A 23,778-nucleotide genomic window follows, 5' to 3' on the forward strand; every position below is an offset into this window, starting at 1 on the left:
TTACCAACAATCAGCAATTAACCTTTCCTGTCTCCATTTTCTTTGTGGTCTGTCACTTGCCAACACTTTTAAGTTTTTTTCTTCCTTTTCATTGAAAGGTCATTATGTGAGGAGTAAAAGTAAGGGCATAATGAATCATTCATGATATCACCTTAACTTTCTATCACACATGTAGTTTGCAGGTAAAATGCATTTATCATATGACTCTAAAGCCATGTAAGCCATGTGAGAATATGGCCTAAATACTGATACTAAAGACCCATACTTACTTTTATTGTGTAATGGTGTCCTCTAGTGGCTGTAGTAATTACTACAGAATCTGTGGAGGAAGTGACGTGTCGTAGCATAAAAAGTGACAAAGTAGACGTAATGTACAAATATCGAAGAAGCCCCTATACATATGGTGGGTGGGAGTGGTGGTGGATGGGTCAAACAAACCGGTGTTTGAGTCCTGAAGTCAGCGCTGACTTTCTCTAATAATAACGTAGCCTATTATGCTAGTATGTTAGCATGCTATGGTATAACGCATTACAAAGTAACGCGTTACTTTGATTACTTTTTGCAGTAACGAGTAACCTAACGCGTTAGTTTGCTGTTTGAGTAATCAAATACTTGAGTACATTTTCAAACAAGACATCAGTTACTTCCGTTACTTTTAGAATGTTGGTCCTTCAGCTCCGAAACAGCAACGGCTGTCTTTTGGTTCTAATAACGGAGATAACGTTAAACCTATCAGTTCGAAAGAAGTCATGAAGCTTGTTGCTCGCTATGTGGTCGGAGAAATGCTGCCGTTGTCTACGGTGGAGTCTAAAACATTCCGCAGGATCGTCAGTAAAATCCCCACGACTCAAAATATGGAGGAGGACTCGCTGACAGACAGGTCAGACTCAGGACTTGCATTATGCCTGGTACACACTACACGACTTTTCTGCCCGTTCTGAAAGTCACTATGTCACATAACAGATTGTGGAGTCATAAAATCGTGCCGTGACTTGGCCGGCAGACATGACACACCACACGATGGTACTCACCAATTATTCCTGGTCGTCTTTCACGGCGTGTGTGATGTCATCGCGTTATTCTTGTCCTATTTTTATTACCTTTTACTATTATTTGAGTCATTGTGTCTGTTCATGTGCCAGCCGACATGTTGTTGTAGTCACCTAAAAGCGCCAGCGGATGGCAGGAGCTTCACTTAAAGTACCATAGGCAAATATTCAAGCTACTGTATCCTCCACAACAAGTTCCTACAAATGTTTCACAAGAAAAGCCTATTTAGAAAATGGAGGGATTCTATATAATGTTTTAATTTGAAACAAATACAGGAAGTGTTGAGTTTGAAATGACGGCGCGATGCATTAACTATATCAAGGCAACGGGAGCGGATAAAAAGTAAATATATAAAAACACAGAGGGATTAATAAATAACGGACCGTCTATAATGTAGTCTGTTTCAAATGAAGCTCATAGCCTCTGCAGTTGTGGTGAGTAAAAGCCCCACCACTGTTTTTTAATGTTATTACTTTGTGTCTGTCTCCATTATGAGGATGTACCATTGTTTGCTAGCTTGATGCTAATGACAGTAACGTTAACTCAGAGGGTTGACAAAGTGCCTCTGCTGTTTCACACCATCATTTCCCCCTTTTACTCTGTGTGGTAACATCCCTAGAGGAAATATTAAAAACGCTGGGGTGTTGTTGTCATACAGTTGTCTATGGCAGCAGATCGTTCTGTGTTTCTACTGGTCAAAGTGACAGCTGTGATGGGAGAATTGGATCTCAGTGAAGGACAAGTGGTCCATAACTTTAATTTTGGAGACAAAAAATGTAGGCTTAGCGCCCTGTGGTCCATTGCCCAATAGGAAATGTAGAATACTCAAAAGTACTTTAAAAGTACTTGAGTTACTTTACTCAGGGAGTAACGCAGTAAAGTAACTGGTTACTTTTCAAAAAAGTAATGCAATAAAGTAATTTGATTACTTTAAAAGTAACCCTTACCCAACTCTGGTAGTGATATGTGAGACAGGTCTTATCAAAGTACTTATTAAATGCCAAACTGTGGTGTTTTTCCTAAACCTAACCATGTAGCTTTGTTGCCTAAACTGAATCAGGTAATTTCGGAGCGGAACTGTGACCGTATCAGGATATGAAGGACGTGTTTAAAACTGTGACTGTTAGAATTGTTACATGTGTCGTTTTGGGGCTGGTCATGTATGTTGTTTTGGAAATCAGTGGAAATCGACTTATTCTGTCATTTAGGTATTAGAGAGTGCTGGAAAAAAAGACAAAGCCTCATATTTGGTCATGCAATGTCACATATTTAACTTTTTTTCGTTGTGTATTATAATTAAAATTGATTGATTGATTGATTGATTGATTGATTGATACCCTTTTGCTCAAAACAAGTGTTTAGGATGCAAGACCCAACAGGACCCAGTGGGGTTTGCCAGGGTCTGTGCCAGCTCAACATGCTGACAGATGCAAAACATTTTTCACATGCTAAATTACCACATTTGAAAGTTCTATTGTATTGAACTTAACTGAAAACAAATTTCAAAGGACAGTCATTTAAGTGATTTTCTTTGCTTTTCATCTCATTGTTTTATACAAAACTGAGTGCGGCCTCTGAACCTGACTTCTTAACTTCACTGAATCCAAAAGTGTCATTTCCGTTCGATTATAAAACGTCCCTCAAACCCACTAGGACAGTTCATCCTGCGTACTCTCATTCTGCACCCTCCAACAAATCCTCCAATAGACATTAACTGTGTGATAGCAGTCTTTATGGGTGGAGATTGGTTTGGATGGTGTGTTTATGAGCGCAGCGAAGCTTCCAGATCAGCTCATAAATGTGATTCATGATTGTGCGCGATGGAGATGTCCTCAGAGTTTTAAGGGCTTAACAGAGGGCGCAGACGGAGAAAGTGGAGAGGGACAGCGGGGGAGTCGTATCATGTGTCGGTGTGGTCTGTGCAAGGTTGTTAGCGGAGAGCAGTCTGGAGTGCAGGCTCTTGGGTAAACTGGAATTAATGACACCACGATCTGTCTGTTCCTAAAGGTAGGGGATAATGGCAGTGGTGTCGCCAAGGGGTGGCCAGGGCCAAACTAAACTTAAGAGGGCTTGTTTCCAGTAAATGTTTTGTTCCTTACAATCCAATTTAAAGCTGTATATTTGTATTTCAAAGGAGAAGTCTGGTATTTTGCACTTTGAGCCCCATTTCTGGGTTGTTTATGATGAAATAGAGTGGTTAAGACCAAAATTTTGACGATTGCTCCTTGGATTTCCCCTGCCTGGCTTAACAGTGCTGTCTATGGCCATGTGTGAACCTGTCCCTAAAACCACCCTCAACGTTTGTTTTCAAAGCCATGAAACTCACTGTGGTCAGTGGTGTTCGCTGATTTCTGACATAAAAATCGTAGCAAACTGTGGTTTCCGTGATGATTTGACATTTTGTCTAATCCATTGATTTTCTATAGAAGCCTCATTGTAATCATTGTAGTCTTTTAGCTCAGCGAAAAAGTGCCGGCTCGACAGTGTTGTGTGCGCTCCTGGAGGAAGAATGAGAACGAACGAAAAAGTTTTGTAATAAGTTTAAACAACTGCACAATGGATTACTCGCTTGCAGTATTTAAACAACTGCACAATGGATTACTCGCTTGCAGTACGATGCCTTTGAACACACCACCAGCCTTCTTCTGCTTCTTTTCTGTGTCCCATTACATTGCAATGGTTTCCTGCTGGTTGGCAACACCCATGTAGGGGAGCATTATCGCCATCAAGAGGGCTGGAGTGTATAACGCTTCAGGGTCAAACGAACGATCAAGCGGAAGTTTACACACGGTTGTGAGGCAGCTGAAAAAATAGTTCCACAATCCAGATGAATTGCGAAAACACAGAAGGAAACCGCAGTTTGCTACGATTTTTATGTCAGAACATCAACGAACACCACTGACCACTCGGTGAGTTTCATGGCTTTGAAAACAAACGTTTAGGGTGGTTTTAGGACAGGTTCACACATGGCCATAGACAGCATTGTTAAGCCAGGCAGGAGAAAGCCAAATTGTCCGAAAAGGAGCAATCGTCAAAATTTTGGTCTTAACCACTCTATTTCATCATAAACAACCCAGAAATTGGGCTCAAGGTGCAAAATATTGGATTTTTCTTTTAAGGAAAAGGACAACCAGCCTATTTAAAGAACAATGAATTGCCTAACACATGTATATATCTATATACATAACACATTAAAACAGGTTTGTTGTGGAACTCAAAATGTTAACTGTACCAGTATAGGTCTACGCACATCAGATAATTAGTAACATTAAGTGTAAAATAAGAAGTTAAACTATATCAGTATGTGATTCCTTAACTCTCATATTGACATAGTTTTCAACAATCCTAAATACTTCACTAGCTTAACAGAATTCCTCAAGTTAGGCTTTTGGTTTTGGGGTGCCACATCAAGATTTTCAGTGGCTCCATCTAATCACCCCTATGAAGACTTTCTGGGAGTGCCAATGGATAATATTCTCTTCTTTGAGTATCTGATTTTATGTTTAAGTGTTCCAAGCTTTGAGTGATTGTCAGCATGCGTGTGTATCTGCATATGTTGCTGTCAGGATGTGTCTGTCACCTTGACAGTCCCAGGTGTATCTTCCTGCCACAGTTTACACATTTTTCAGTGGAAAGTAGCATCTTCAAAGGTTCGCTAATGATCTCACAGATGTTTGCCTGAGTTGAAATGTGTTTAGATCATGACAGTTTGGACTATAATGGAAGAACTATTGAGAACCATGGTTATGTCTAGTTGGAAGCATGAAGTTGTTTCTGTAACGGCCAATTGATATTCCACTATATAACCTCAACAACTTGCATATCTATATATTGTGGAGCTGTGCATCAGTGTGTCATTACAGATCAGGATGCTGGACAAACTCTACTAGCTTTGTAAAACTACATGTTTTGGGGGAAAAATGGTGACACAAAGGTAACAATTTTAGGGAACTGCAAAATGCTTTTGAATAGAGATGTTATGTGGATAATCTCAGTTGAGGTTTTTCACTATATGGCCTCAGTACCGCACTTTAGAAATTCTCTAGCTGAAGAATAGGGCCGACGTAGTGCATTTTAAATACATTGGCTTATCATTTAATAATCATTGGTTGCAAGCACTTTTTCTTTAGGCTAATTTGTTAGTTCTTTTAATGTGATGTCTCTTTTACTACCAAGTCAATAGCAAGCCAAGGCTATAAAAGGCTGAGTGATTAGCAGATATTTAAATGTGAATCTGGCAGGAAAAAAGTCATGTTTAAAAAAAAAAAAAAAACATTTTAATCTTGCTCTTATATTGATATTGTTATGAGAAAAATATAACAAGAAGCCAAAAAAGGCATTGCTAATTCAAGCATACAGGTCCGTGCCTTCAGCTAGAAGTCCCCAACATTTCCTCACAGTGTCTTTAATACTTGATTAGAAAATCAATATTGAACCAAATTATGCACTACACTGACCATGCATAAAATATTTTGTTTTTTGCTCTTATTTCAAATTATTCCAAATGGAACTGCTGTTGCTTTTGCCAGGATTTTATCAAAGTTTTCCACAAGGGGTGGACTTGTATGATCGAGCAAACACAGAATCCCTCTTTAATTCCTTCGACCACCTTCTAGACAAGGCTGGCGATACAATATTTGAGAATTTCCAAAAAGCTGTTGATAGCCAGCCGGTTGGTTTGTGTACAACAAATCCATGACAACACACAGAGCTGACTGTAAACAGGCAAGAGGCTTTGTGTGGCAAACTGAGGTAAAAACCCCAATTGAGACACATGTATTAAATGTGCTGTATACATGTCTGAGGAGTGCTATTAAAACCAGCATTTCCCACATGACTTAATCATAAAATGCTACATTCAGAATATCCAGACAAATTATGCCGTTTACATGACCTGTGTCAAATTTTGAATACTGTCAAATTTTGATTAATAGTGGAATGTTAGTGTGCATGTACACATACCCACTGAATGGTCATATTCATGGTAAAAATGAAAAGCAGAAAGGGAAAAGGAAAAGAAAAGGAAAAACACTCCCAGACGTTGAAAGAAAGTCCCATATGAAAGCCACACCTCACACTTTCAATTAATAAGCCAGCTTTACACAGCATGTATGAACTCAGTGTGACAGGACTGAGAGTGGTGTATGTTTCCAGTCCCTTCAAACTTTTGTCCGTAAAAAAGACACAGTACAACTAAAACCTACAATCATTGCCCTGCAGAGATCTTGCTCCTGTGTTTGGTAAAATTGGCTCAATTTTATTTGAGTGGCGAGTTACTTGCTACCTGCGCGCAGCCACTCCAACAAAGAAACTCCTATTTTGCTCAAACAGTTTTGTTTCTTCACTGGCAAAACAAATTCTGTACAATTTAAAGCTTTGCTCCTGTTCTCCTGCGCCCCTCTCACTTAAGGCTCTCACAGGAGGAGAGGGTAGCATTGATTGCACCCTGCCATTTTCTGGATGTCACCAGTCACCACTAATGGCTGTACTAAGCACTACAAGCATGCTGCCGATGGCTGGAATCAGCAGTCAAAGATGCTGAGAGGGGAGGGCACGTAGACAGACTGAGGGGGTGAGGGTGTAATGTGGATTAATGCTTAGTTGAGAAAGTGTTTAATAGACCTGCTCGGCAAGCTTTCCTCTCGCTACACACATTGGAACTGCTCTCCGAGGTTTGACTGGATAGACGGAGTAATACATTTCAAATTGTTGCACAAACAATGAGGAAAGGAATGAAAAGCAAAAGCTCAAGTGAGCTGAAGGTGTGGCAGAAAGAGTGTGGAAAAACAAAGGTAACTGGCTATCATCTTGACCCAAATAATACTGTATCTTTTCAAAGTGATATCGCTTGTGATTCAGCGTCCTGTCATGTGGTCCAAATTCCCCATGAATACTGTATATCTCATACCATACACTTATGGTGAGATGTTATTGCTTCATAAACCGCTCATAAATCTTAGTTTGCCGTACTAGCAACCAAAATAGTTTTAGATTTGTGACTGTTTTTGGCAAGCTTAAAAAAAGCGCTGCTCATTAGTAAACAAAGAGAAAGAATACTGTACGGCTGACCCAGATAAGAATTCTGAGAATGTCTAAAGAGGAAGAATAAGTTATCTCAGCACTGATTCATCTCATAGGAGCAGGGATTTGAATAAATTGAACTCCTTACTGTTGCCCTTGAAAAGTAAACCTGGGACAGAATGTCAACTTTATTTGCCCAGTATCATAAAGTATGTATCAGTGGGCTTTTTAAGGCCCAGAACAATAGCAATGGTTCCCAACCCAGCCCAAACAGCCTGTGACAAACCTAAACAACCACTGACTGTTGCAGTATGGTAGCTTGAGGCAAAGTCATGTCTCTCACACCACGCTGCCCAATGTTTATAAAAGCATTGTTCTCTTTGTTTGGTTTGGTGATTCACCTCCTGCTCAAGAAAACCCAGAAAGCTACCGCATGTGCTCTCCTTTCAGGAGCTTTTAAAGGAAAGTTACCGCAAAATCAGAAATACATATTTTTCCAGAGTATTGAAGATGTCGGTCGAAGAGATGTCTGCCTTCTCTTGAATATGATGGAACTAGATGGCACTTGTCTTGTAGTGCTCAAAGTGCCAGAAAATACAGAAATCATGACCCAGTTACTCAAGATAATCCACAGACCTTGCTAAGAGCAGTTTCACATAGGAACTATTTATTTCAACCAAACTACACCTGCTAACCATATCACTGCACAAAAGGAAGCATGCATCTGGTTTTATTATATTGGAGAGAAAGCAGACATCTCTAAGGCCAATATAACACTTGGCAACTCACACCAAAACAATGTAGACTGATAAATAGCACAAGAGGTAAGAGGCTGTGTATGTCTGATTGGGGGGTGAACTGTCCCTTTAAGTTAAGTTATTATCGTGTTAGATACATGTATCTGAATAAGTGAATCTAAAGTACACTTCAAATGTCCATAACTTTTTAAAACTGATTTAAAACAGAACCAAATATGTTTGTTCCAACATAAAACTTCGAGCAAGTTGCATTTTAAATGGCAACTTGCTGCAATATACAACATATTGTAACTGCGATTCTTGTAGAACTTTTCGAGTTAAGTGCCAGCATGGCTTAGATGCCTTAAATCTCATTGAGGCTGAGCTTTAGTGAGGCTTTGGGGGGGTTTTAACAGCTAAAGTCTTCAACAGGAATTAGATACACAGGAATTATGAGTGCTACTTGTAGCAGCATCTTCAAGACTCTGATGCAACGGAAGATCAACAGCTCATGTAATGCAGTAATCTTAAACAAGTTTCCATTCCTGCCATTTGAAAACCTCACATTTGGAGTTATTCTGTAAAACTCATGTATGCACTGAGCTGCATAATCCCTCTTCTTTTGTATTGGTGGTAATCAGAACATTGGTTTCCAATCACTGAAAGATTTTTGGAGCCACAACAGAGGTGACATCCAGAAAAGGTCACATAAATCATTCTTTGTTTTGATATTGCATCTGTGACATTATCCAGGCGCTGTGGGAAAAAAAGTTTCTATGAGCGTGACAATTTTTCAGTCCCTAAAAAAAGTATGTAATCCTTCAACTTCACCAGTCCCCAGACTTGGATATGTAAAGTTTTCACATTACTGCATAAAAATCAGCCTGATTAATCACTATAGCAGCACGTCCAGAGTGCGACTCAAACACAATCTTGAGCTCAGAATTACTGTCAAACTTTATTTACCAGATGCTGAACAACTTCAGCGGTGTACCAAACCTACTGCAAATCACGTTAAAGCAACAGATCAGACTCAGCGTTATGGATAATCTGGTCCCCACAGCAATTAAGTACGGGATAAAACTCGACATGCCGTGTAACTAAGCTGCGACGCTGCTGTCATGCAGTGCAGGGAAGGCCCGAGAGTTTGACATCATGGTTATTCCCTGTAATATCAGACGGTGAATTAAAGTATAACGTGTGTATGTGTGCACACATAGCTAAGGACAGATTACAGACAGGGTATTAATGGAATTAACACCATGAATGATGGCTGCATTTCATTTCAGTGAGCCCATTACCTGCAAACCACAGCAAACCAGGGGAGCAGGTAATATTTCTAGTCAGAAGCACTGGTTGATATAGGTCAGGGTCCATAAAAAAAAGCACAGCAAATGTGGAGAACTGGATGCCAACTTCTTACTTTTATCACAAGCCTCCCTATTTCGTCAGTCCAGTACTGAACATTACTGCATGGGACAAAACATCTACAATGACCATATAAGAAGATATGCAGAGAAAGGTCAGATCTACATTTCCTTATGGCACTTGAAATTTTGTATGTTTTATTTCCAAAACTTTGTCCCTGTATATATTGTAACATATGTAAAGTCACATATCTAGTAAAATGACTGTAAATTTTTATATTGTATTTTCAATGTTTTTCCTCTCCCAAAATTTGTCACTACCGAAACATATAGTATTATATTATACAAAAAATATATATCAACCTGTTATGCTTGTTCCTTCCCTTGTCTAAAGATTTAAATTTTTACAAATTTTGACTGAAGGTTTTCACAATTAAATCTATAAAAATTAATATTTTAACAAATTTCGAAGTTCAAATTATAGAATTCTTCAAAATCTAAATGCAATCTTTCTTTGTAAAATGCATAACGCTGATCAGATTGATTTCAGAGTTAATAATTGATGAAACAGAACATAAATGTAACCGATTAGCATCATAATACTTTAGTTGATAACTCAATATACTTTTTTTTTTACAAAACACCCAGTGTTTCGGTAGTGACTGCACTGTTTCGGTAGTGACTGTCCTGTTTCGGTAGTGACCATTATTCTGTTTGTAAGGTTGCATCATATTCCCTCAAATGTATGCCTTATGGTGGGAATATTACAAAGTGTGGTCAATAAAACAATTTAATTTTTGAGAGAGCAGAGCAGAGCAGAGCAGAGTAGAGTAGAGCAGAGTAGAATAGAGTAGAGTAGAGCAAAGTAGAACAGAGCAGAGTATAAAGTAGAGCAGAGCATAGTAGAGTAGAGAAGAGTATAGTAGAGCACAATATAGTATAGTAGAGCAAAGTAGAGCAAAGTAGAGCAGAGTAGAACAGAATAGAGTTGTGTTTCGGTAGTGACATGAAAACAAGGGACACTATTTTTTTTTGCATAGTTTCTTTATTTAAAAATTAATCCCACAATACATCTGAATCTTTCAACTTGTGTTTAAACTTAATCACAAAGATGTTTTAAATCACACTTTTGAAAAAAATATGAAAAATTTTTTAAGTGTTATTTACATGAATTGAATTTTAGAGGTCAGGGTTGGGGACAGCTACTTCCCAATAGAAAGTACCCTATAAATGGTGATATATTTAGCTTATCACTTTTTCATTTAATGTCCTGGGTTTAAATAGGTCATAACATAATCTTTGTAAATATCTATGTCTGAATACTCAATTATATAATTTTTGTTGTTTTTTTTGGTAAGGGACAGCACTTTGCACAGAATCGGTAGAATGCCCCATAAATTATCCATCAGATAATATATACAGGACTAATAAAAAGTGTCGAGTGAGCTACAATGGTGTGTCCTCACAAAAACACAGAAATCTGCAGCCAGGGCAAAGGGCAGTGCCTCAGTACAGACGCTGCAGCAGGCAGCAGACACGGGCTCACTGGAGAGTGTCAGGTCAATGACATCGACAGAGAAGTCAGCTACTTCTTAAAGTAGTCAGTTTGTCTGCTTGGCTTCATGCTGATTAGATGAATCTGCCACTTAAGTTGTTTAAATCACTGTTAAAGGGACAGTTCACCCCAAAATACAAAATGCATATTTTTTCTTTTACCTGTAGTGTTAATCATTAATGTAGATTATTTTGGTGTGAGTTGCAGAGTGTTGCAGATATCGGCTGTAGAGATGTCTGCCTTCTCCTCAATATAATGAAACTGATGGCACTCGACTTGTGGTGGTCGAAGCACTAAAAATACATTTGAAAGATTCAACAGCAATGTCTATTTCCATTTCCATTTGACCCATTTACTCAAGATAATCCACAGACCTTGTTGTGAGCAGTTTCGTGTAGGAACTATTTCCTTTCTACCAAACTACACCCGCCAACTGTATCACTGCACAAAAGGAAGCATCTACTGCTAGCTCACTTAGCACCACTGAGCTAGCTAATGTTACAGCTCAGGGGAGGAGGACACCATTAATGTTTACATCTCATGCTGTAACTTGGAAAAGCCTCTTTTTGATGAGCAGATGCACACTTCCTTCTGCATGGTGGTTCAGTTGGTGGGTGTAAAGTAGTTCCTACTGTACAAGAAAGGTCTGTGGATTATCTCGAGTAACTGGGTCATGATTTCTGGGAAGAAACATTACTGTTGAGTTTTTCAAATGTACTTTTTGGCAGTTTGAGCACCACAAGCTGAGTGCCATCTAGTTCTATCATATTGAAGACAAGGCAGATATCATTACGGCTGATGTCTCCAACACTTGAAAACAAACACAGAAACAAACTGCACTGACGAATAAAACTACAGGTGAGAGGAACAATATATGTATTTTGTTTTAGGGCGAACTGTCCCTTTGAAATGATGATCAAGAGTCAGCATTAAGGTTTTTTGTTGTGTATGTGAGTTGTAACTACCAAAGCTGTGGCAGGAGTAAGAATTCACTACATTATGCATAAAACATGCATCTGTAATGTAATCACACAAAACCATTGAGTAAGAGATCATATTTTTTTTCCATTTCAGTAAAATGCAAGAAAGCTGGTGAAGGGGTTCAGAGCACTACAAAACTGCTATGGCGGACAACTCCATGTATTCTGCCAAAACAAGGTATGTAGAGTGAGCCCCTTTTTGTGAGTTTGTAAATAATGACTGTGGTGTCCAAGAACTGAAGACAAGAGCAGTGTGACAAGAAGTATCTGACTTTGTCTCTTGACACTACTCCAACTCATGATGAACAGTTTACAAAGACGGTTTAAAATCCTTGTAGCAGAAGCAGAGATATTGTTGCTTTTTATTCCACACATGCTTCTTCCTAGTCAAAAACCTGGTGCCTACATTACCCTTAACGTAACTAGATTGCCCACAGTTCAGTTAGAGTTTTGGGCGTGCTTTACTAGTAGCAGCTAATGTAGCCTCGAGCCATCGAGGCCAGACGACCCTGCGTTTTTTGCCCACGTCCTCTGCTTAGTGGCCTCATTGGATTAAATGTCGATGCTGTATTTTTGCACGCTGTTGCCTATCTGAACGTGGACACCAAGATGCAGAACCCATTTGGTAACTTTAATTCTGTACTTGCATCCAGATCCCTCTAATTGGGCTGTAAGTACAGAGTTTCTGCATTTTGGTGCATTCAAATTTGCATGTGTTGAACATACTCAGCAGTTTTTGCAATGATGATGTCCCTGCAACTTCCGTGATCTTCTTTTACATTCATTCTTGTTTCTGATGTACCTGTGAATAATCACAGCTATGTACGATCCAAGAAAAGTAACTACAATGAAATTATCTTCCATTGTTTTGAGATTGGAACCGACTAATTAGAAAAGGTTTACACAGGACAAACGGTAAACAAATCAACCCTTGAATGGGTTCTTGATACACACCGATACTCATTTTTGCAGTTGAACAAAGCTTAAATTTCCCCTGCCGTAAGTTTGAGATTTCTTTGGCAGACACTGCTCTGCTCCCTGTTGCTCCCTGTCTCCCAGCGCTCAATTAAGTAAATGACTAGCAGTTATTCAGTCTCTGTCACACATTGGACAAACAGCTCTCTAATTAACACTTATACTGTGAGCATCTAAATGAGTGCCATTGAAAATCAATGCTTATTATAAGCTGAGAATTTGTTGTGCAGATGCATATGAGACTGTTTTTAAAGGATGATGCTGGCATCACTTCACAGTTTAAAAAAATAAAAATTAAAAAATTAAAGTAAAATAAACTATTGCATTTCCCAAGTTGTGACTCCATTTCCTAATCCCAAAAAAAAAAAAAGAAAAGAAAATGTTGTCTTCCCTCGGCTCGTCAAACTGGTAAAGCAGTGTGAACACAAAGTCCCTATAGCACCCTTTGTGAGGTCTGGCTGAAATTGAGATACTCTGTAGAGATGGAAAACATAGCAGAGTACAGTTTCAAAATAAAATACATTGTCACTTAATATAATGGGATGGCTCTTTTATGTGTTTTTGGACAATGATGCAGTTCTGCACCAGGGAGGCATAAGCAGCTGACAACAGTTGTTAGTAGGATCCATTCAGAGCTGACTTTGGTCTCTTCCTGGTATTTCTTCATGATAATAAGATAAAAGAAAGAGGTAGCATTATCTTTTGATAAACACATATAAGTAGACGATCTGTTTACGGATGTTAAAGCTGCATTTAGCAAGATTTTTATGCAAAAATACAGCTTTCCCGTCACCTAGGGCACATTGCGCATCCTCCCTGTTCTCCAAAATTAAACTCTGATGTCACCAACAGACACTGACTCATCTAATTGTCTGCAAAACAGCTGCACTTTGTCCAGAAAATTAATAAAGACAACAGGAACAACACTTCACCTCTATTTGTTATGAACCGATGTAAACAGAGATATGAATATAATGCATTATGTGTGAAGGTCACAAGCATGGGTCAGTGTTTTCTTAATACACAGTCTTTGGGTCACTTCCAGGCCACTTGCTTTGTCTTGAAACAAATGATGTTTTGACCAGCATGTGTGTGTTTGTGTGTATGTGTGTGTATTACCGACAATTAGCTCACTATTCCATGATAATATGGCCACTTCCGATAAAATGTCTAATGACCAAAGTCCTTAACTGAGAGTGACTCTTTGGAACATAATAGATTAAAGCGTTTTCCCCTGTGGCTATTGCCACAGAGTTTGAACAATATCAGATAATCACATTGACCTCATGGGAAAAAATCTATATGAAAGGCCGTCATACAAGTCTATACTTGTGGCAGCTTTTACTGCTTCATGAATAGGCCTTCACTCTCCGTCCGTCTGTTACTTTTTCTTTCACTTGCTCCCGCTCTCACACGCTTTCTCTCTCTTACTCAGACACACAGACACACACACACAACACTTCCCTTCCCTTTCTCCTTTTATTCAGGTTCCAGCACACACCCTCCACAGAGATAAGCCTTCCTGGTAATTCCCTTTGATAAATCTGTAATCATTAACGTTCTTTATTTAGGAACAAGTCTGAGGGACGGCATTCACGCACAGAAGCACCATAAGGAATCACAGACTACTCAAGAGGAGCTGAGGAGAAGCGCCAATCATCTTAAGGTCAGTTCTACTCAAATAGAGAACTAGGAAAATTAGCCTGCTGAGATCAAAGATTCAACTTGTGTGTATCTATTGAGATCTGTTTTAACTTGATTGTTCTTCATGTTACAGTGAAATTATGACGACAATGGAGTACACAGCATTGCACACACTTCTCTGGCTTCTAACTGCATTCACTCTTACAACACAAGGTGTGTAAAGCTGTTTGAAACTCTTTTGTTCTGTATTGAAGTAAAAGTCTGTCACAATGTGTTGAATCTTCAAAATTGAAAATCTCTAGCATTTTCCTTCAAAAGTTATAAGGAAGATCAGTGTGTAATGTTCTAATAATGTGAAGTGAAACAATGGGATTGTGCTGAATCAACAAGAAGCTCTTAAATCTCAGTTTAGTATGTCTATATTTGTCTACAGATTTGGTGAAACTAAGCGTCACTCCTGTGATAACTGCAGAGTGTAACCAACAGGTTACCCTACACTGCAACGTGTCCTCATCTCAAAACGATCTATCAATCAAACACATGAAGTGGTCCCAAAATAAAATGTCTTTGTGTTCTGTGGACGATAAAGGAATAATCTCAACCCACACACACAATCTAAGTGACTTCCATTGTGAGTATAGACATGGACAACTGTCCCTCATCTTTAAGAGAGTGCAGCCACTGGATAGCTCAAAGCCCTACATGTGCAAACTACAGTCCAACGGGGGAGCTTCACATCGCTATACAGATGTGATGTTACAAGGTCAGTGTCCACATCTATTCTTATTTCCACAAACAGTGATATGTCCTAACACTATTTGTAAAACTGCTGTCATGAATGTAAAACCTGCTCAGCTTCTTTTTGTAGTTTATAAGTATTCAGATTCTTTACTCAAAGGTGCCCTGTGGAGTTATCTAGTAAACAAACAAAAGGATTTATATTCAGTGTTAGTCACCAGAGTGCATTGTGTGTACCCTTGAGGTCTAACAAACCTGCTGAGTGCATTTATGTCATCATAAAACATCTGAAAAGCTGACATCTTAGGTATTTTAAATACTGTATTGCTTAAAGGAACAGTGTGTAAGATTTGGTGGCACCTGGTGGTGAGGTGTCAGATAGCAACCAACTGAATACTCTTCTGCTAAGCCCATGTGTAAAGAAACTACGGTGGCCTCACGTAACGCAAAAAAGCCAAAAGCCTTCTCTAGAGTCAGTGTTTGGCTTGTACATTCTGGGCTACTGTAGTGACATGGCAGTGCAACATAGTTTTAGGTAATAATACACTAATCTAAACAGAGTAATGAATATTATGTTTAATTTCTGCCAATAGATCCCCCAACTTACTAGAACTTTAACATCTATGCTTACTTACTAGTCTTCTTTTTCATTGTTCACACACGTTTTCACTGCATGGTTCAGTTTGGCTCAACTTGACTTGACTAAACCTAATTTTTGCTACCAGGTCCTTTTCTCTATATAGTTTTTCACATCAAGGTAGCACCCCCTCAGAGTATGCAGGATTCTCAGCTGATCATCACAGTGATGTCACATGACATTGCCTTAACATCATCTCCAATGTGACATTCGTTGGATCCTTTCATCAGCAACCAAATTGAGAAACGTCTGCATTTTGTTAGTTGTATGGTGTAGCCTATGCAGTGTACAGTGTAGTTTTGTGGGCTGCCAGTTTTTAAAAATGGTTCTAGCGACAATTCTCTGACCAATCAGTGTTCTGCAGTGTTTAAACTCCACCTCTCAGCTCACTTGGCACCTTGATGGAGGTGGTACCAAAAAAAGTACCAGATACTACCCACAAATTTTGCTAATGGAAAACCAAAAAAGAGTTGGTCAAGTTGAGTAAAGCCGTGTTGTGCCATGCTCTGAATATGTGCTATTTGTTGGCTCGTTATTGCGTTTCTTGAAACATTTCCAGCACCTGACAATGAGTACAATAATAATCGGCAAGCACATGTGTAGCCTCACCAGCATGCATGTGCGAGTACATGACACAAGGAAAAGGGGGGCCCACTCATAAATATCCGATCCATTTCACTACTAGTGGTGAAAAGTAACTAAATACATTTACTTTACTTTTCTTAAATCCAGTTTTGAAGTACTTGCACTTTACTTAAGTATTTCCATTTTCTGCTACTTTATACTTCTACCTCACTAAAATCCAGAGGCAAATATTGTAGTTTTTACTTCACTACATTTATTTGATTGTGATAGTAACTAGTTACTTTGCAGATTCAGATTAATAATACAAAATATAATCAACAAATCAATTATGATGTATTTCCATAGATAAAACTTTGTTGATGAATTCACAAGCTACCCAGCAGACGGGAAGTAATTCAAATGTCTCTACTTTTTCTAATAGCTAAAGATGTAGCCATCGTTACCTTTAATAAAAAGTAGCAATACCTGTGTGTGAAAATACTCCATTACAAGTTAAATTCAAATTAGTGTTCACATTTTTACATGTACCATTTACATAATAACAGAATTGTTAACAGCCAGATGTGTTTAGATATAAAAAGCAAAAGCTCTGATAAAGCAGACCGGCCACAGTGTTATAATATCACATAGCATAAGATTATTAGTTCTGATGCACCACTTTAGTTAATGGTGTAAGAACCATACCACTGTCTAACAAGACAAACCTTTTTAAGGTGTTGGTTATTTACAACTATATGTTTTACCATTGGTTAATAGGTAACTTATTAATGTTTTATACAACCATAATAACCAGTCTATAAAAACGACCTTTGAGTTGTCAGGGGTTGGCTGGTGTTTATATTCCACCAGGATAAGGAAGGCCACCAGTGGAATATTCCTTTACCCAGAAGAGCTGCACAGCATCTGAACCAAAATTAATTGTTACACAAATTATGGACTTACTTTGGTGGATTATTGCTGAAGAACTGTTCATTAATGACTTCATACAACTTTTAACTGTAGGCCTGGTGGCTTATAAGAATGAGCCAATGGGTGTGCATTAGTTGTTAATAACTCAATTTGGTCTGTAGCTCTTTTGCAGAAATATAAGTGGGTGAACCAGCCAATTAGAGAATCTTTCCTGATTAAATTAAATATCTCACAAGCTATAATGACAAAGCCACTTATGCTGATGGAAAATGAACACCAGGAAAATTGATTTTTTACAACTTGGCAACCCAAAAGTTGTCTTTTCTTATGTATTACTGCTAATCTATGGAGCATTAATGAATGAATTGTTAGCCGATAAAGACATTGTTCACAACTAATAAATCAAATCCTTGTAAATTGCTAAAGTGCCTAATTAAAATGTTGGATGTGCTAATGTGAATGACCTTATATACCGTTGGGCATTGTAATCTATTGAAATAAGCATCATGTTTTATCAATTCATGATGCATTTTGTGTGTAAAATCTAAAAAATGCAAAGTGACAAATTGCTAAAATTGTCCAAAAAATGTAGAGGAGTAAGAAAAACTGTAGTAGTAGTAGAAACGTATTGTTCTTAATGTACATTTGCAATTGCACCGCAGTATTTGAGTAAATGTAGTTTCCACTACTGCTCCCTTGTGATTGTTATAGATTTGATAATGGAAATCAGTGAGGTAAGGTTGGTTTTATGATGGTTTCACATGCTAAATGGGAACATTAAGTGTCTCTAATGTTATGGGCATGAAGTGCATTACTGAAGTTAATTTCCCAACTTTTCTTGTGGTCTTCCCCTCAGAGTGCTATGGGAACGTTGAGGGCTCCTTCACTGATGACGGCCCCGCCTGTACTTTCAGAAATGTTCACCCAGACGGTGATGTGCTCTGGTTTCACGACTCCCACAGTCTCTCACATGTGAAGCACTACACTACTAAACAAGTGGAAGAAGGGGGCTGGCTGACTATCCATAGTTACCTGGAGCAGAAAAGTTCAAATGTGCCCTACAACTGTTCCTTGAAGAGCACCGAATCTGGTAGATACATTGCGAGCACTTTGGTTCAGAAACGAGAATCCAGAGCCAGAGCACCAGGATACACACGGCAGGGCAAGAATGGAGCTGGGTCACAGGGACCTATGTGGACATTTTTGTTTATTCCAATCTTGCTGACTGTCACACTGAAATAACAGAGTGTGATAAGAAATCAGGAGGAGGCAGTGATTAACGCTGATTAGAAACAATGAGGTACTGAGGTTTGTGTGTTTTTTAATCCAGGGTAACGGCACTCTCAGTTAAGTGAGTCATCATGCACAGTCCAGAGGTTTATTCTTCTTCTTTTTAGCTTTTGAATGAAGTGAACAAAGAAATGACAGCCTGCTGAGAGACCAATAATCATTACACTGTAAAAAAAAAAAATACCTTTGTTGTTTTGTTTCGATAGGGAGTCACGGATGAGGAAGCAGAGGGTATTGGTTTCATTATCTTCAAATACACACACACATATATATATATATATATATATATATATACACACACACACACACACACACACACACACACACTCACACTCTCATATAACTGCAAATGTTCGAGGAGTCCTTTCGGCTACTGGTTCAGTTTAGCTTTAAGATGTACACCTTATAGCCACAGATTATTTTCAGGCGTATGTATTTACTCCTGAGAGAGTGAGATGAAACTGTGTTTTGACAGGTGTGTCCACTACAGGACGGTTGTTTATGTGTGTGACTGCTGTGCGAATGTACGCTTTACGCAAGAGCGCCCATGAAAAGAAAAAAACTGTCCATCTTGAGCAGAATGCAGACCTCAAAAGATGAATTCCCCTCAGACACACAGAAGCCTTTATGTGCGAAATATCAAATAGCTGGACACAGGAACTCTCAGTCATGCAACATCTCTGTCTGTGGTTCGTGGATAGATGCTGCCCTCTGGTGTACTGGCTGTGGTCAGTATGATGGCTGCTGCACAACTAACAGTTAAGGGAGGGCAAGGGTTGCTTTAAACTGACTTGACTGACGTAATGTCAGATTTCTGATAAGCCTTTGCAATGGAGGTAAAAGGTTTGTAGTGTTCTAATGCAAATTGTCCATAGTGAGGTCTGTGGATGATCCAGAGTCATGGGGACACAGTTTCATTTAAATATCAGTGTTCAATGTTCTAAGTGGCATGGTGGTTCAGTGGTTAGCGTTGTTGCCTGCCAGCTAGAGGGTTCCTGGTTCGGGGTAGGGAGTTCCTCACATGGTACTCCGGTTTCCTCCCACAGTCCAAAGACACGCACGTTCGGTTAACTGGTGACTCTAAATTGCCCGTAGGTGTGAATGTGAGTGTGAATGGTTGTCTGTCTCTGTGTTAACCATTGGATAGTCTGGCATTCTGTCCAGGGTGTTCCCTGCCTCTCGCCAAATGTCAGCTAGGATAGGCTCCAGCACCCCTGCGACCAGCACCACTGCCACAGGATAAGTGGCTAAGGAAATGAATGAATGCTCTGAGCACCACCACATGTGATATTCCATGCTACTCAATATGAAGTCTCAGAGATGGATATCTCAAACCAACACATCATGTCTAGCTTCCACACAAAATTTGATAAGATTGTATATTTTGTTTCTTTTTATTTTAAATCTTACCAGGAGTCAGAGTCTGGGTGTGGCAAATGAGTAATAAGACAGATAGAGATCATTTGTCCCGTTTCCCATCTTCGACTAGCCGTCTGTCTTTGCAGCTATAGCTCAAAGCTGGAGGACAAACCCAGCTCCAAGGCTGAAACTCTGGCTTTTAAACGCCTCAGTGCACCCTCTTCAGACAGGACATTTGAGAGCCTTTTCAAGTCAGAATGACTCTCTGCTAATGGTGTCACTAAATCGGAGCCACGCAGGGGCAGGCTGAACTTTTAGCAAACGTTGCTGCAGCTGAGAGCCCACTGGGTGAATGACTACAATGAGGTCACCTTGACTAGTACTGCGCAAATGGATACACACATTCACAAACACACGAACACCAGTCCAGATACGCTGAGAACTTCAAATAGTAAATGTTGTTGTCTCTGAGAAATGTTGATGCTGATGTTTTTGTGAAATTTTACCACTGACGAATGACTAAAGGAGATAAATTAAACTTAAGCCTACCAAATATTTGGCACTCCAATTTAAAATCAATTTACATAAATGATCACAAAACATGTTTTAACAGACTGAATGACAATGTAATTCCGACTTTTGAAGCCTGTCAAGATAAACGCTGTTAGGAACCTGCTTTTGTGTTGTTTTTACTGAATGGTTTTATATTTGTGATTTACGTGTTCAAACAAAAAAATCCTAGTAATTAATAACTGCTGTAGCCTTTGAAAAAGGAGTCTTTAAAAAGAAATTAGAAAAAAACATTTATACATGAAATGATTTGTGGTTGTTTTCTCTCTCACAATAACAGACACGAGATCATTTCTTTTATTTATGTCATAATGTGATGATGGATTCTCCTTGATTTACTGTGGCTTAGATTGTACCTCATTTATACAATGCTTTGGACAAATGTGCCTGCCAATGAATGTATGTAAATGACTAACTTTGCATCCTAAGATGAAAAAAGGCAATCTTTAGAACTTGTAGTAAAAGACTGAATTGGGAATGTGCGGCTTTCCCATCTTTCTTGTGTGTCTGTCTACGAGCCAGTACCTCCACTGAAGGTCCCAGGGGTGTAACTATAGACAGTGCAAGCAATGCCTTTGCATTGGGGCCCAAGGGGTGGGGTCATGTTAAACTAAAAGTAGTGCCATTTGCTATTTATGCCCTCAAAAAGGCCAAGAATCAATCTATAGCAAAATGTGCTTATTCTACATAAACCATAAAAACTAAAAATAGACTACATATATATTAAACACTACTCAATTAAATAAATCCTTTCTTATTTTCTTTTGGTATTTTTGTCATATACAGTTGATAGAAAGATGACTGCTGGGTAATGTATACGTTGATGTTGTCCAGTGTAAAGTCTTTATTTGATCATGTAACAAGATGCTGGGATATATGGTAGCTAGTTTAGACACAACATCATAGTAACGTCATAGTGACATGCACTTAGGCCCCTCATGACTACCCTTAGACCACTGGTGGGTACTATGAGTAGGTAGACTATCACACCTCAACTCAGTTGCCTGATGAAAATGTTGACACAAATGTTTCTGCAGACCATGAATATGTTGCATTTGCATATTTCTTATGTGTCAGATAAAGGCTTCTAAAGTGACTTAGTAGACTTAATCATTAGGAGGTAGATGGCCTATCACCTAGACGAGACACCTGTCAAGCTGCAGACCACTGCAAAACACTGACAAACAAACAATAAAACCAGTTGTGACCTAGTGAGTCATTGCTGTGTTTCCAGCAGATTTTTAGGTACCAAATGTGGGTGTTTTGTGCGACCTGTTGCTATTTTTCCAACAGGGATAGTGTCACTAAGTCCAAATACTTTAAGCCGAAGCATGATGCTTTCCAAATCATAAGTGGTTTTTGTGCCTAAACTTAACCAACGTTAACCACAGCATTGTTGGAATGTAAAGTTTTACCATAACTGCTTCATAATAACTTGTATGTAATGTATCCATGATTTGCACTTTCTGTGCTATTTTCCAGATCTCTTTGTTTGATCATATATGCAGCATGAATGTAATTTAGGAAGCTTTAAGTTGTTCTATAAAGTCAAAATGAAACTATACTTATCTAGCTGAGCCTCATTTAAGTTCATTGTTGACTTTACAAACAACGGGTAATAAAAACAATTTTTTACCTCAAGTTCCATTCAGTAGCTTTTCTTGAGCTTTTGGTGATATTATCTGGTCCTCATGTAGATTGTGTTCACTTAGTTGTCACTGAACTGCAGATTATCAACTTTATCAGCTTTACAAGTGCACAAACTCCCTGTGCTGATGAAGATCATGTGATATGATCAAAAGCTCCACAACAGCCACCGAATGGACCTTCAGGTGAGACTGTTGTGTCAGCTATTGTATTAAATAAACATTTTCTTCTGCACATCAGAGCTTCTTGGTTTTCAGTCATTAATGAAACAACAAACTGCATCAGTGTCTCTCTCTCTGTGCCTGTAGCATGCACTTCTTACCACAAGAGGGAACAAGCTACACACTTAACAGTCAGACAAATAATGATTCCACATTGCTTGTCATGTTGATGGGGGGTTGCAGGGTTTAAAGGGATCAAGTTACTGATGAGTGAACTCAGAAAACCTTGTGCAACAAACACTGGTGTTAAAACTGTTCAGTATGTTACAATAAAGAATACTGCCGGACTAATTTCTCCTAAAATTCACAAATTGAATTAACATATTTATCTGTAACTGTATTTTTCAGTGCCAAATTTTTTTATGTGTAGATTACTTGTAATCTCTTTACATGTTTATGTTGGTGTTTAGCAGACCAGTAGGATCCTCTCTGTTACCTACATTAAGGAAACATCTTGTTTCTGCAAGTGGCCTCGCTGCCTTGTTACATCATCTGTCATTGTTTGAAGTTTGCTTCTCCAGCGAGCACCTCATCTGGGCAAAGTACACAGTGGGGGGTGTTGTCTATTCACTGAGATGTGTGTGTGTGCGTGTGTGTGTGCGTGTGTGTGTGTATACAGGGGCTTCAGGTCAAGTTCCCATGGTAACTGAGAGGTATCTCACTGTGTGCCCCTGGCTTCATTTGTGTGTGTATGTGTGTGTGTGTGTGTGTGTGTGTGTGTGCGCGCCTGGCCAATTATCCCAGTTGGCTGTTATCTCCTCTCCGAGAGGTTTACATTATCACCCTGACAGCCTGGTGGCCGTTGGTCAGGTGAGTGGCCGCAGATGGTTGTATCATACACAAGAGCAGACGGAGGGGCGCGAAGATCAAAAGAAACAAGATAAGAAACTGAGTGACCGACAGGCAGCGAGCCAGGATGGATAGATGGGACGGGGAGGAGGGAGGGATGGAGAAGACAGAGGGGTGGAGGAATGGAAAGAGGAGATAAAAGCCAGATTCTGTCAACAAACAGAGGAGATTTATGTGAGGCACTGATAGCCTGTTACCTAACATTACGGTAAATGGGAGATGGCTTGGGATTAATTGCCTTAAGAGCTGATGTACACAAGGATCAGCGTTGCTGGTGAAAGTCATGGCACAGACCTCTGTCTGTTTTCTTTCTGTCTGTATACACATTGACATTTACTATGCAACTCTTTTAATCATTTTTAGATCATGCAGACAGTGCCGAACCTAGCACACTGTGCACCCTTGGCACGCCCCCTTTAGCCTATTCACCCAATAAGAAATCAACACAAATATACAAATTAGCTCCCAAATTAAAATAAAATAATTAATAACAAACAATAAGAGAATATGGCATTAGCAAATTTGCAAATTTCATTGTCATCTTGTTTTGGTGCTTTGCTCTGGATGGCTTTTGCCTTCCTAGATGGCTGCCTGTATTGCCCATAGGAAGATTCGCCTGCTCACACACACTTTATGTATAGTAT

General features: G+C 39.1%; 1 long non-coding RNA gene across 1 annotated transcript in view; it reads left to right on the plus strand.

The window, feature by feature from the left end:
* The window catches only part of LOC126390577 (uncharacterized), a 39,102-nt gene extending 16,817 nt beyond the window's left edge, over nucleotides 1-22,285 (plus strand). Inside the window, exons 2-6 of the long non-coding RNA XR_007569981.1 lie at nucleotides 11,805-11,888; nucleotides 14,257-14,351; nucleotides 14,463-14,542; nucleotides 14,763-15,092; nucleotides 18,055-22,285. This is a non-coding gene — a long non-coding RNA (uncharacterized LOC126390577). The remainder of the gene's footprint in view (nucleotides 1-11,804; nucleotides 11,889-14,256; nucleotides 14,352-14,462; nucleotides 14,543-14,762; nucleotides 15,093-18,054) is intronic.
* The last annotated feature ends 1,493 nt before the right edge of the window (nucleotides 22,286-23,778 follow it).

This window comes from Epinephelus moara, chromosome 5 (assembly GCF_006386435.1).
Source record: "Epinephelus moara isolate mb chromosome 5, YSFRI_EMoa_1.0, whole genome shotgun sequence".
In the NCBI taxonomy this organism is placed as follows: Eukaryota; Metazoa; Chordata; class Actinopteri; order Perciformes; family Serranidae; genus Epinephelus; species Epinephelus moara.